We start from the raw sequence: 12,914 nt of genomic DNA, 5'->3' as shown, positions 1-12,914 counted from the left end.
ATTAATATCCCTTCACAAAAAAGGGTGAGGGGCATGATTCAGTAGCCTTAATTTTCAGGAACAACTTGTAATTCCTTGAAAGAGATAACATGAACATATAAGCACTCAAATTGACATTTTGGAACACTTAGCAACAAAAAATGTTCTGATCGGAAAAAAAATAGTGACTGATGAAAACGGTCTTGCCAAGTCTGGATAGAAAACAAGGAGAAAGCAGAGGAGGAAGGCTTGAAAATGGTTCATGGTGGCTTGAAATGTGGATGTAGACACTACAACGAATTCGTATTCATGGGTTTGAATGATATCTTTTCATTATCATGCGGATGGATACTGATTTTGTGAGAGTCACCTGGTAAGTCTAATTTAAAGGAGGAGGAAACACCCATGATAGTTCATATCATGTTGTATATGAATTTTTCAACTACAACATGCACGAACTTTGCAAGGTTTTTTTTTTGTGGGTTAATTTTTAGGTGGGTAAGTTGTAAAAATCCCAAATATTATCTTTTAATGCTAAGAATGACCGTAGAAGAATTTATATTTTGGTAATTTTGTATGAAATTGTTTATGAAAATGAAAAATTGTTGATAAAATTATTAAAAATTAAAATAATGAATGCAAATCAATTGACAAAAAAACTGAGTAAATATCGTTTTGGTCGATTTATTTGATCTGAACATTAAGTTACATCTTTCGCACCAAAAAAATATGTTAGCCATTGTGAGGTCCCAATACAAACATTTGATTATGTCCCTAAAAAAAGAGTGGGGTCGATTGGGAAACCATTTTTTTTTTCTCTCTCTCTCTCTTTGGGCTTTGAAATAATGAATATATTAGGCCGGGACAAGTATTTATTAGAAAGAAAGGAAAGAAAACGGCCAAATACTTGTGGTATGCCTTCTTCAAATGGTTTTGTGTCTGTCAGTGGAAAAAGCAGAGTATCACTAACTCATTCCGCATTTGTGACAGACCGGGATACAAGTTAGTATCAGTATACACTGTGAGTACATCCGCCCTTGCTGTCCGTCTTTAATTATACCTACTCCTTCTTCTGTAATGAATTATTTTTTGTGGTATAAGGCTTTAGCGAATGATATATATACATATATATATATATATATAGCCCAAGGAGATGAATTGGCAACAAACCGAAGATTTTCTCATTGGCAGTTGTAATTACACCTTTTTATACTGAATTTGGATACCACCATTTACCTTTTCTTTTTTTCCTTTTACAGCCTGAGAAAATTTAGAATTTTAGAACACAGCTAAGTTATTACTACAATTTGCTTCACTTGAAATTACTGTCCGGCTGCAAGAATATTATTGTTTGATCGTGACAATGGAGCCTAGTGCAGATGCAGACATCTGGAGGTAATCGATTTCGTGCTTATTTTGCTGCTGAAACTATTGTTTTTTCTATTTTCAGTTGAGAATGTGGGTTTAAAAGCCTTTTGTGGTTATTCACTGTAAATATGTTGATTCTTCTTCTCTTAATAGCCTGAATGATCAAGACAGCAATGCAATTATATTGCCGGAAAAGAAAAAGAAGAAGAAAGAAAAGGAACAGGTATAAATAGAAAATCAATATCTTCTAAGTACATGTAATCAGTCTTTGCAGATGACTGTTTGCTTTAATATATTTGATCAGGTGTTGAAAAAGCTTAGACCGAAGAATAATATTAAGCTAAGCCAATCGCAGAAAAAAAGTTGAAGAAACTCGAGGTAAGTCCGTCCAGGAAAGTTCATTGTTCTCTTATTTCATCTATATTTTGGACTTCGACTAATTCAGTCTTGACAAATGTAGGAAGACAAAGAGAAGGCAATCCTTTTAGCAGAAAGCATTAAGACCTTGAAGTAAGAACTACAGCTTTTCACTTTAAGAATATTTTCCCGAAAATGATAATAATTCACATTTCAGGAAGCACCAGATCCAAGATGATCTTTATTCACTTATGTGGTCTTCAAGGAACTTGGGTCAGGTTTGTGTATACCATCTCAATTTTACTTTTATATCTGACTGATAGACATTACCTCTAAAAGCATGTCCTGTAATGTGGTAGGGTGAAACAAGCCAAGAAAAGCGTAGAAGAGAAGTGCAGTTTTCTAGGGCAGGGTTAGATGTGCCACATAGGGATCGACCAGTCAAGAAGAGGACTGCCGACGACCGATCTCGTGATGTATTGCATGATTCTGAAGAAATGCAGTCAAGTCCAATAGTCAATAGCAATCTTTTGCAGTCCTCCATAGGAGAAAGTGAAGTCCCAAGTTATGCACCCATCACACCAAGGTCTCCTGAAGAGTTGACTTGTCAGAGTGGACTTTTATGCACCCATCACACCAGGGTCTCCTGAAGAGTTGACTTGTCAGAGTGGACTTTTACCATGCGGTAGAGGTGCTTCTGTGCAAAGTGAGAGCAAGAAGAGGATAGAACTGCAGAATGTTTAAAGTCAGATTATCAGCAAAATCGCCTTTCCGTTTATGATGGTCATAATGAAGAGAGGAGGAAATCAACGGTATTGCTTAAGTCTCTCTTTATACACCCTTTTAGTTTGTGATAACCATATATGCAGTACCTAATTTTCGTTAAGGCTCTCTCATATGCATTCCATCCTTGTTCGGTGTGGGTTCTTTATATTGAGCAGGATGGTACCAAGGCTGTTCAAAATGCCAGTCTGAGCAATAGTAGCAACTCAGCTAACTGCCTTCCTCAAAGAGCTTTAATAACTCCAACTGTGGTGCATGTCTCAAGACCAAAGGAGGTTGAAAATAATAGGAGCGATCTGCCGATAGTCATGATGGAGCAGGAGATAATGGAAGCTAGAAATGACAACACTTGTGTAATAGTTTGTGGTGAGACCGGTTGTGGTTGGACAACCCAAGTTCCACAGGTGAGATATTTTGTTGTTCTATAGATGCTTCCTTTTCCTTCAATTGGTGATATAGAGTAGTAAACTTTTTTCCTCCTTAATTTGCAGTCTGTTTTAGTGGTTTTATCTCTTGCTTTTTGTTTGGGATCTTTCAGTTCCTTTATGAAGCTGGCTATGGTTCAAATCTCTCCAATGGTCGTGGTGGTATTATTGGTGTGACTCAACCACGCCGTGTTGCGGTACTTGCAACTGCCAAGCGAGTGGCGTTTGAGCTTGGTCTTCGACTTGGAAAAGAGGTTGGTTTCCAAGTAAGACATGACAGGAGGATAGGAGACAATTGTTCCAGAAAGTTCATGACTGATGGAATTTTGCTTCGGGAACTGCAGGTAAGATTTCAGCATTAGTATTTAGGTGAGTTGAAATCTTCGTCCGTACCTTTTTAAGTGCTGTGTATTGTGTCGTCACTATCATCCTTTTGCACTGCCCTGGTGTTATCAATCCCAGTTGTTACCAATATAAAAAAAAAAAAAACTATCATCCTTTTGCAGATATTGTCCCCAGCTCTATAACGTTTCAGTTCTAAATCTTTTAAGATAAGGTTAAGAAAATTAGGGCAATTCCGTAAATAGTGAAAGAATCGAAACCTTTTAAATTTTACTTTCAAAGAAGCCACGGAGACGTTTCAATCAATCAACTATGCCTCAATTTCTAACTAGCTGGAGTTTGCTCTATTAATCCACTATCTCCATTTGGCTATATTAATCCACTATCTCCATTCCTCTCAATTCAGATCCATTTTTAATCCAATAATGGAAAATCCTAGCACTATGGGCTTCTGTCTAGAAGTTAATTTTTGGATGAGTGGCTTCTTTGGTAGTTGAGATAACATGGAGAGACAGTGATAACCAGTTTAATTGCCAAGCGAAGTTCAGAAGCGGGATCAATTGTAAAATCGGGATGCAGTTCAAAGCATGTCTATGAATGCAACTATAATCCCACACGAAGTTCAGAAGCGGGATCAATTATAAAACGGGGATGCAGTTCAAAGCATGTCTAATGAATGCAACTATAATCCCACTGTTCTTGTTTTTAACCTTCTGCAGTGAGATGAGTATTGTGTTGCAGGTTGTGAGGTCTCATCACAAGATTATTAATGTAATTATCTTTAAGAGAAATAATGATTAAGGGTACCTAGACATTTTTGCAGTTTGCACATTAAATCGAATAATGTTGAATAAAAACCTAACATGTACACTTCGAAATTATTTGAATTTATTTGAACAATTCACAGAAGGACATAAAACCAAATCTCAACTACTCCGTCATGCTTTCCTATAAACAGTAGGCGTGTATATGTATTAAATTATCCTTTTTGTGTCATTAGAAGGAAAGGATTAAGGTTCCAATTGTATTTGGTCTCTCTCCTGAATGAAGCTACTTGTTTCGTAGGGGCAATGTCACATTACATAAGATTTTCAATCCATGCAAAATTCCATAAACTCTTGAACGAAGAAGGGGACAGAGACATTGTGTTGGGAGATTTGGAGCACTCTAAGAGGCGTCGCGATTTTGGATATTGTAGGAGTATAAGGGTTGATGAGGTTAAGGGTGTTGTTCGTAGGATGCGCAGGGGAAGAGCGACCGGACCTGACGAGATCCCTGGGGAATTTTGGAAGAGTGCGGGCGAGGGCGGGGGCTTGGAGTGGGGGCGGGTTGTTTAATGTCATTTTTAAGACGGCTAAGATGCTAGAAGAATGGAGGTGGAGTACGATGATTCCTTTGTACAAGAACAAGGGCGTCGTTGAAAGTTGCAACAACTATAGAGGTATCAGGCTGCTAAGCCGCACTGAAAGCGTGGGAAAGGGTGGTAGAGATGAGGGTGAGGAGAGGAGTGTCTATTTCAGAGAACCAGTTCGGATTCATGCCGGTATTCTCTCTGCGAAGCCATTCATATTGTTAGGAGATTGGTGGAGCAGTATAGGGAGCGGAAGAGGGACTTGAACATGGTATTCATCGACCTAGAGATGCTTGGAGGCTAAAGTTGTACCTGTGGCGTACATTAGAGTGATCACACATGTATGATAAAACCAAGACCAGGGTAAGGATAGTAGGAGGAGACTCGAATCACTTCCCAATTCTGATGGGTTTGCATCAGGGATCAGCTCTTATCCCGTTTTTATTTGTCTTGGTGATGGATGGATTGACGCGACAAATTCAAGGTGAGGTGCCATGGTGTATGTTGTTCGTGGATGACATAGTCTTGTTTGACGTGACTCGTAGCAGAGTTAACGCTAAGCTAGAGGGTTGGAGACAGACGTTGGAGTCTAAAGGATTCAAGTTGAGTAGGACCAAGACAGGGTACTTGGAGTGCAGGTTCAGTGGCGTACCTCATGAGGCTGACGTGGAAGTGAGGCTTGGTAACCAGGTCATCCAAAAGAAAGGAATTTTCAAGTATCTTGGGTCTATTATACAAGGAAATGGGGATATCGACGATGATGTCACACATCGTATTGGTGCGGGGTGGATGAAATGGAGGCTCGCTTCCGGAGTAATGTGTGACAAGAAAGTGCCACCAAAACTTAGGGCAAGTTCTACAAAGTGGTGGTTAGACCGGCTTTGTTGTACGGGGCAACGTGTTGGCAAGTCAAGAACTCTCATGTGCAGAAGATGAAAGTCGCAGAAATGAGAATGCTGCGGTGGATGTGTGGGCACATTAGGAGAGATAGGATTAGGAATGAAGACACCCGGGACAAGGTGGGAGTGGCATCGGTGGAGGACAAGATGCGGGAAGCGAGGCTGAGATGGTTTGAGCATGTGAAGAGGAGAGACACAGATGCCCCAGTGCGGAGGTGTGTGAGGTTGGCTATGGACTGTTTCAGGAGAGGTAGAGGTAGGCCAAAAAAGTATTAGGGAGGGGTGATTAAACAGGACATGACCTCAGATAGGAGGTTGTGGAGGACTCAGATTAGGATAGAAGACTAGTAGGTAGTCTCACCTTTTCTTTCGCACTAGTAGTTGTAGTTTTGCTCTATCGTTTATTGCCCTTTGATTTTTGCTTATATTTGTTGGGTCTTGTCTTTTGAAGCTGTTTTATCATGACTTTCGAAGCTCTTGTTATTTTTCATTTTTGCATTGCTTTGATATGTTTGTCCCTATCTGACTCTTTTGTCTTGTTTTCTCTTGAGCCGAGGGTCTTTCGAAAACAGCCTCCCTACCTTCCAAGATGGGGGTAAGGTCTGCGTACACTTTACCCTCCCCAGACCCCACATTGTGGGATTCCTCTGGGTATGTTGTTGTTGCAAAATTTTGTCCATTGTAGATGGCTTTTTTTAATTCTCTGTCAATCTGTGCTTTGTGAGCATCAAATATTAAACACACGCATTGTCGACTTTGCTTTTCAGATATAAGTTAAAATTCTAATACTTAAACTGGTATATGTTTGAGTTACTTTTTGACAGGTAAATAATTTTATGAATTTTGGCATATGCTCTATGGAGTTAGGACAAACAATAGGTGAAATGAAATAACGATTAACCTAGGGCCACGAACACGGCTCAAGAGTGTCTACGCAAGGTCTCTCTTCTTCACTCAAAGAGGCAATGCACCCTTTATTTGGATGTTACTTGATTCATAAAGATCGATTCTTCTGAAGTCATATGGACTTAAAATAATTTAAAAAGGGTATGCGCAAAGGATCGGACTTGTAAGGTTATCTCTATTTGTTTATTAGAGGGAGATAGGGAATGAATGACATAAATATTTGCTATTTGTAGCAGTACCAAAATGTATCACTCATCTTACTTGTCTTAGAAACTGGCATGTTAGGGTTGTCTTTGAAAGGCAGGTTCCCCCTAATCCCTCATTATACATCAAGGGAAAACTGAAAACTGATGCGACTGCAAAAATTTTGTTGTTGCTGTCGTCTCACTGTATCCTTTGAGCAGTTTGAATCCTGCTGTTAGTTTTCTTGAATTTTTATTTGGTTAAGCAAGTTTTAATCTTCTTACAATGATATTTTCTGCCGGACCCTCCACTTTTTATGCAGAATGATTTTCTTTTAAGGCGTTACTCGATCTTAATCTTGGATGAGGCTCATGAGAGGAGCTTGAATACCGATATACTAATCGGTATGCTTTCTCGTATAATAAGAGAGTGTCAGGTGAGAAAATAGTTTTCTATCTCCATGCAGTCGGTTGCCATTTCATTATTCTTGGGTGGCCTAAAAAATATTAGTGGTTAATCTAAGACTCCTGTTCTCCTTGTTTCTCTCCTGCTCTCTCTCTCTCTCTCTCTCTCTGTGTCCCCCTTTTTATTTCTCTCTCTCTCTGTCCCCCTTTTTACTAATTTGACTACTAGTCTCTGCGGATTTTGTAGAAAGAATATGAGGAGCAACAGAAGAAGCTTCTTTCAGGACAAACGATAAGCCCTGAAGAGAGAGTTTATCCACTGAAACTTGTGCTGATGAGTGCTACACTTCGAGTTGAGGACTTTATATCTGGCAGAAAATTTTTCCATGATCCTCCTCCAGTAATGGAAGTCCCCACTCGCCAATACCCAGTGGCCATTCATTTTTCTAAGAGAACTGAGATGGTGGACTATGTTGGCCAATCGTATAAAAAGATATTGTCAATTCACAAGAGATTGCCACCTGGTGGTATACTTGTGTTTGTGACAGGGCAAAGGGAAGTTGAGTACTCGTGTCAGAAGCTGCGGAAAGCTTCCAAGGAGATAGTTGAGGAGTTCCAAAGAGGATAATAAGCTATCTTTGGTATCTGAAGGGAATACCATCAGGGAGAAGGTTGACAAGGAGATTAGTGACGCATTTGATGTTGAAAGGAGTTCTGTAAATGAGATAACTGAATGCTTTAATTCTTATTATGAGGATCATGGTGAATCTTATGAAGATGACTCAGAAAGTTCCTATGATTCAGCAGATGATAGTGATTTCGATGTTTATAGAGAAATGCAGGGCTGCTAAACCAGAAGTCTCCAAGCTCTGATGGTAAGTTAGATGTCTTAGGTGAGGAGGGAAGCCTTACCTCACTGAAGGCTGCTTTTGAAGCTTTGGCCCGTAAAAGGACATCAGAACCTGATTCCTGCAGGAAGGAGCTTGTTCCTATCACTGAAGAAGGGGCAGCCTCAATTGAATCTGAACCTCTGTTAAGCAAGGTTAGGATTGGGGCTAATGGAACATGTGCTGGTCCGATGTGTGTTCGACCTCTTTATGCTGTGCTTCCGGCATCTGCACAGCTTCGTGTGTTTGAAGAGGTCAAGGAAGGAGAACGCCTAGTTGTTGTTGCCACTAATGTGGCTGAAACCTCATTGACCATTCCTGGTATAAAATATGTGGTTGACACAGGCAGAGAAAAGGTCAAAAAGTATAACTCTTCTAACGGTATGGAAGCATATGAAATACAATTTATAAGTAAGGCTTCAGCTGCTGAGTGTGCAGGAAGGGCAGGAAGAACAGGTCCTGGGCACTGTTATCGGCTTTATTCTTCTGCAGTCTTCAATGACCTGTTCTGTGACTTCTGAAATGCAGAAATATTGGAAGTACCAGTTGATGGGGTTGTCCTAATTCTGAAGTCCATGCATATTGATAAGGCAAGTATCTTTTTTGAAATAGACTATTCTCTTCTATGTTCCATCACTTGGCTGAAGTGTCATTATTTTGAGTATTTGCCAAAGTCACCAGCATTGAAGATGTGTCTTACTGACTTTAACATCTTCGCCTGGAGTCCCATAGGTTGGAAACAGTCTTGTGGGTCCCAAAACAGAGTGAGAAGTAGCCCTTTGAGGAGTTATCTAAGCTGTCTAACTACTGTCAGGCTCTCCCCTTCCCTTTCCCCTTCCCCCCACCCCCTGACCCAAACGAAAAAAAATTCATAGATTGAAAAACTATCGGCTGGTCGACATGCTCATCCCCACCCCTATCAAAAAGTATAAAATCACTCATTGGTCATTTTACTTGCTTATCTCAAGCTGGTTGAGGATTTCTTTCTTGGTGATTCTGCATGTTATTTCTCTTGGTATTTGTAGATTACCACCATTGATATGTATCCACTGCTATTTCAGGTTGGTAACTTCCCTTTCCCCACTCCTCCTGAGCCAATTGCCTTAGTTGAAGCAGAGCGTTGCTTAAAGGTTCTTGAAGCACTTGATAGCAATGGAAGGCTGACACCTCTAGGGAAGGCCATGGCACAATATCCAATGAGTCCTCGCCACTCCCGTATGCTCCTTACAGTAATCCAAAATATGCAAAAGGTGAAAGATTATTCTCGCGCAAACACAGTCTTGGCTTATGCAGTTGCATCAGCTGCAGCTTCGAGCTTGTCAAATCATTTCCTTATGGAGTTTGAAGGTAAGCATAAAGATCTAGATGGCTTGAAACTGGATGAGGAACCAGGCTCAGTAGAAAGTGAGAGTCTTAGGGAAAGAGGAAAGAATGAGGATAAAAAAGCTGAAAGAAACTGCTAGAGTGTCTCGTGCAAAATTTTCAAACCCCACCAGTGATGTTTTGACCGTGGCATATGCTCTACAATGTTTTGAACTTTCTGATAAACCACTGGAATTCTACAAAGACAACATGTTACATGTTAAAACAATGGAGGAAATGTCCAAATTGAGGAAGCAACTCATTCATCTCGTTTTTAACTCCAAATCATGTGATTCACAGCAAAATTTATCATGGCCTCATGGAACTTTGGAAGATGTAGAATGTGCTTGGAGGATTCCTTCAAACAAATGCCCTCTTCAACTGAATGAGGAGGAGATTTTGGGCCAAGCTATTTGTGCTGGCTGGGCTGACAGGGTTGCTAGACTCATTAAGGATGTTTCATCCTTTATCGGAATCTGACAGTAAAGTTCATGCAGTTCAATATCAGGCTTGCTTGGTTAAAGAAATCATATTCCTCCATCGAAGGTCATCTATTTCTAAATCTGCTCCACAATATTTAGTCTACACTGAACTACTGCATACAAGAGGGCCATATATCCAAGGAGCGACTAGTGGGAAAGAAAATTGGCTCATTAAGTATGCCCCATCACTATGCAGTTTTTATGCGCCTCTCTCAGATCCAAAACCTTATTATGACCCACTGAATGACCAGGTCCTCTGTTGGGTGAGTCCAACTTTTGGTCCTCATCTATGGAAGCTCCCTCTGCATAGAGAAGCTCCTGCTGCATAGTTTGCGAATCAAAGATGATATCAGCCAGGTGGCAGTATTCGCTAGTTCCTTGCTTGGCAGCCTCATGCCACAGTGGGAGGTAATGCTAGTCTCCTGCCATCCCTTTCCTTGCTGTTTAGGTCATTAGATGTTTGGTTTTGGATCGTCATGTGTTTGACCAAAAAGGATAATCGTCTTCTCACATTCACTCCGGGCAAAGAGTTTTTTAGTCATTTCTTATTTTAAGTAATATTTTTGCTCACTATGATTAAGGACCAACTGAAATAATGCCAGGTAGAATTTTCTGCCTTTCTTGATTTTTAGTAGACTGGGTACTGCATGCAAGGAATGAGGTAGCAAATTTCCTTAGATGTTTCTTGTATATATTAAGTCTTTTTTGGTTCCTTTTTCCTTATTACAGTAATCTGTTTCATGAAGGCACTAGTTTACATTATCTGTTAGATTTTTGGTATTTGCAGTTAGAAGATGATATCAAATTTGGAATCAAGGAACTTGATTTTCGATTTGGATGCAACAACCGCACAAATAATACGTTGATACACTCTAGGCATCCATACAATAATAGAAGCTGAACGCAACAATACATGGTTTTAACGTTTACAACTTTATCCATCTTTCATGAGCTTTTTAACGTGTTTAGTAAGCGTATGGCTGCATGTGGTCTTGTTTCTCAAGTGTGATTAAATTTGCCTTTTATTTTGATGGGTATGGGCATTGCTTCTTATCCCCATTGGTTATATGTAGTCAAACTTTGGTACTTCTGATTATGGAAAATGTTTACAAGAAATTTCCTGTAGAGTAGCCCGTCTTCCCTTAGGCAACTGGTTCAGCTGCCATCATGGGTGGAACCAAAGCTGCAATACTAGATGCTTCTGCTCCTCTGACTGACATATTATTCTCCAGAATCTTCTGCATCAGTCTATACTAATGATGCAAGTTCTCTTCTGCTCATATTTGTGGCATCAAAGGAATTGGGATGATTTGAAGCAAAAGCTGAAATTGCATTGTGGTTTATGGATATGCATCACATGGTGTTGCCACTTGCAAAGTCTTCGATGATCAAACTTTCCACGGGAGAATCAAGGAAGTAAATGAACAATATATGTGTTTCAGCACTTTAATGTTGAGGTTTAACACAGCCATTTGCATGTCGCCCAGCTGCAACTGGGCTTATGATCTTAGGATATTTGATCACCCGTGTAATTGTTGTGTAATAGCCTTCCATGCCATCCATTTGTTGGGAACGTCATGTGCACCAGTTCTCCTCATGCACCTTGCAATCTTGTCCGATACTAGAACAATTTAGGTATTCTAAAGTAAAAGATATGGTTATTTAAACTATGTTTCTCAAACTTACCAGCTGGAATGGTTGTAGTGAAGTTAAACTGACCTCCCGTTTCCTATATATGTGTTTGCAGTTGTATTCATATGTAGCTAGCCATAACAACTAAGGTCTATTGATAGGCACCAATAGATTTTCTAAGTAGGACGTGGCTCTTAGTCTTTGGTAAGGAATGTGATTTTCGATTTGGATGCAATGACCTGGTTAAGAAAGAAGAGAGGATCCAACCAAGACTAAAGCTACAACGGTAGTCATCTTCTAACAGGGAAGAAAACGTGTTCGTTGCAGGTTTGGGCGCAGCTTATACAAGAATTCAGAGCTCATATGTTATTACAGAGCACATGCAAAGTATTATACTTGGCAAAGATTTTGTCAGGCTTCACTTGTATCTAGTTGGTTAGAGAATTAAAGTTCTTGGGACTGCATTCATCTAGATGGTTGGAGAAATCAACAAACAGCTTGTAACGTATTCTGGCGAAAAAATAGAACTAAAATATTGTAGCTTTTGTTGATGATGATCTTCCTACTAATCCAAACTTAGAAGCATTCCAGGAATGTTTTGTTGTTGCAAATTACCACCCTTTCAGCATTTTTTGTTTAAAAATACGAGATTTTGTCCTATCAGCTGTGTATATCAGATAAAGTCGATAAGCAATCAGGCAAGCCAACTTGCGTAGCATCTCTCTGACTTTAATAGAGTTCATAGAGGTAAGGAAACCACCGGTCCTCCGGGAGATGTAGCCAGTATGTGTGAAGTTGAAGGTGGCTGCGGCCTGCGGCTAAACTGGTCATCCAACCAATACAGATGATACCTAAAGTGACTTAATCTTTATGACCATCATCATTTTATCTTACTGATACTACCACTTCTTCCGACTCTTCTGGACATCCTGATATCGTGTTGCATGAATTCTATTGGTTTTTCTTCTATCTTTTCTACTGTTCCGGAGTAATTTTCTTTTTCTCAAAATAGACAAGACACATTGGGCGAGAATTAGCTATGTATCATCTAGCTTATTACTTGAAACTCCCGACAATCAGCGTGTTTTGTCAAATGGACCAAGAAAATAAAATACGATGCATTGTTGGCTAATGATTGGTAGATTTACGAAAAGAAGACAAACTATACTCCACTACTTTTTTTCAGTTTTTGCCAGAATACGTCACAACCTATTTTTCAGACTCTAGATAAGAATTTTATCAATGTAAAATGACATCGATACAAAATCCCAAGCACTGTTCACTTCGAAATTTTTACCCCTCCCTCAAAGCAATATTTTATGTTGTAGTAATTACACTCATTGGAGCAGATGCGAGCAACCTCAACCCTGAATTCTGACTAAGAGCAGCCTCGATTCAGTGTCAAAGCCGAGCCTGAATTCTGCATTGGAACCCCCAGAAATAATACATTTACACACGCTAGACCTTCATACAATATCAGAAGCTGAACCCAAAAAAGCAAGAATAATTTGGTTGCAACTATTCCATTATAGCATCCATCGCATCACAAAATAA

At 39.7% G+C, this 12,914-nt stretch overlaps 1 pseudogene; it reads left to right on the top strand.

Annotated features, from left to right (window-relative positions):
• The first annotated feature begins 856 nt into the window (after positions 1-856).
• Positions 857-10,629, top strand: LOC132054074 (ATP-dependent RNA helicase DEAH13-like; annotated as a pseudogene).
• Positions 10,630-12,914: the final 2,285 nt, after the last annotated feature.

This window comes from Lycium ferocissimum, chromosome 4, assembly GCF_029784015.1.
Source record: "Lycium ferocissimum isolate CSIRO_LF1 chromosome 4, AGI_CSIRO_Lferr_CH_V1, whole genome shotgun sequence".
Taxonomy (NCBI): domain Eukaryota; kingdom Viridiplantae; phylum Streptophyta; class Magnoliopsida; order Solanales; family Solanaceae; genus Lycium; species Lycium ferocissimum.
The sequence above is the reverse complement of the archived record's forward strand: the minus strand, read 5'-3'. Positions and strand labels throughout refer to the sequence as shown.